This window comes from Cherax quadricarinatus, chromosome 42, assembly GCF_038502225.1.
Source record: "Cherax quadricarinatus isolate ZL_2023a chromosome 42, ASM3850222v1, whole genome shotgun sequence".
In the NCBI taxonomy this organism is placed as follows: Eukaryota; Metazoa; Arthropoda; class Malacostraca; order Decapoda; family Parastacidae; genus Cherax; species Cherax quadricarinatus.
The window spans coordinates 7,750,072-7,752,571 of NC_091333.1; the positions used below are offsets into that span (position 1 = coordinate 7,750,072).

At 46.4% G+C, this 2,500-nt stretch overlaps 1 protein-coding gene across 1 annotated transcript in view; it reads right to left on the reverse strand.

Moving 5' to 3' along the window:
- Positions 1–2,500, reverse strand: part of LOC128695650 (protein Wnt-16) — a 356,549-nt gene that overhangs the window by 188,626 nt on the left and 165,423 nt on the right. The gene's annotated exons all lie outside the window — the stretch shown is intronic.

The window sequence follows — 2,500 nt, forward strand, 5'->3', positions numbered from 1 at the left end:
AACGTACGAACCACAGCCAGGCTGATCTGGCACTGACTTTAGGCATCTGACCAGCTCTCTCTTGAAAACAACCAGGGGTATATTGGTAATTCCCCTTATGGATGGTGAGAGGTTGTTGAACAGTCTTGGGCCCCAGACACTTATTGTGTTTTCTCTTAGTATACAAGTGGCTCCCCTACCTTTCACTAGGGGTATGTTGCATCGCCTGCCAAATCTTTTGCTTTCGTAGGGAGTGATTTCTGTGTGTAGAAATCTTCCAGAATCTTCCAGGTGTAGATTATGATATATCTCTCTCGCCTGCGCCCCAGTGAGTACAAGTCAAGTGATTCAGGTCTTGTTTTATTACATCGTCTTCCCAGCATGTTTCAGTAAGCTCGTGACTTCTTTTTTAACTTCCAGTTAATGTTCTTGGTGTTTAAGTTCATTTTGTCAGACATACACTCATGAGTGAGTGCCTTGCTGATTATGACCCGTGAGCGTGCATGTGTGATCTAATAGACTGTGGTCCGAGTTTAGTGTCTCCGAAACTATTATGTACCCTATCAGGTCAATCTTGTGAATATAAGCTAGATCTAGTGTCCAAGCCGGATGGAAACGTCGTTGTAGGCATCTCTCTCTCTCTCTGTCTCTCTCTCTCTCTCTCTCTCTCTCTCTCTCTCTCTCTCTCTCTCTCTCTCTCTCTCTCTCTCTCTCATATGTGTGGGTTACTTGTGTGGTGTTCAAATCACGGTATTGTGCCTTCTAATTCTCTCTAGATCTGGAGTATTTTCTAGTCTAGTCGGGTCCTCTGCCTGCTGGCAGCGGAACCGACTGGAATTCTGGAATTCTCTCTGCTACTACAAGCCACGCCACATTCTTCCATTTTAGGAGTCTTGAATGGAAGTTACCCAGCAAGAGGATATTTGGAACCGGGTTCGATAGTCTACGAAACAGTACTCGATTTCATGTTGAAAATGGTAAAAAATTGATGACAAGTTGATGATTTAAACACATGTGCAACAGTTGGATATCTTTATTGTTAAAACGTTTCGCTTACACAGTAGGCGAAACGATTTGTTTTGATTGAATTTTGGCAATGTTGAGAAGTTGCTTCTGGTGGTGTTTATTCAAGCATAATAAGCATACTTAGTATCTCTTCAGTTTTAAGTACCAAGACGTCGACTACATCCTTTCGTGGTGTTAAGTGTCGAGTTGTCTGTTGTTGTGTAACGCACTAAGATTGCGTTAGGAAAGAGTTTAGAGACTCGCTGTGTAATGGGGTGGGTGCGTTGACGGTAGGTTTAAATGAAGTGCGTTGAAGAGTGCGTTGAAGCTCCCTGCTTTCGCAATGAGCGATGACATGTAGAGAGGAGAAGGTAGGAGCTTTAGGTAGCAAAGTGCGTATCAGGGATGCGGGTCACACACACACACACACACACACACACACACACACACACACACACACACACACACACACACACACACACACACACACACACACACGAGTGTCCACCACCTCAATAAAACACGATTTACAACCATCTCACCAGAAAACATCGAATCTAGTCTAAAAACCCAAATCTCTCCTCTCTCACAGCCTCACAAACACGTCTCTCACAGCCTCACAAACATATCTCTTACCGTCTCACATCTTTCACAGCCTCACAAACACATCTCCCACAATCTCACACCTCTCACAGCCACACAAACACATCGCTCACCGCCTCACATCTCTCACAGCCTAACAAACACATCTCTCACAGTCTCACATCTCTCATAGCCTCACATCTCTCACAGCCTCACATCTCTCACTGCCTCACAAACACATCTCTCACAGTCTCACATATCTCACTGCCTCTCAAACACATCTCTCACAGTCTCACATCTCTCACAGCCTCACATCTTTCACAGCCTCACATCTCTCGCTGCCTCACAAACATATCTCTCACAGCCTCACATCTCTCACAGCCTCACATCTCTCACAGTCTCACATCTCTCACAGCCTCACATCTCTCACAGCCTCACATCTCTCACAGCCTCACAGCCTCACAGCCTCACATCTCTCACAGCCTCACATCTCTCACTGCCTCACATCTCTCACTGCCTCACATCTCTCACTGCCTCACATCTCTCACTGCCTCACATCTCTCACAGCCTCACATCTCTCACTGCCTCACATCTCTCACAGCCTCACATCTCTCACTGCCTCACATCTCTCACTGCCTCACATCTCTCACAGCCTCACATCTCTCACAGCCTCACATCTCTCACTGCCTCACATCTCTCACTGCCTCACATCTCTCACTGCCTCACATCTCTCACAGTCTCACATCTCTCACTGCCTCACATCTCTCACAACCTCACATCTCTCACAGCCTCACATCTCTCACTGCCTCACATCTCTCACTGCCTCACATCTCTCACAGCCTCACATCTCTCACAGCCTCACATCTCTCACTGCCTCACATCTCTCACTGCCTCACATCTCTCACAACCTCACATCTCTCACAGCCTCACATCT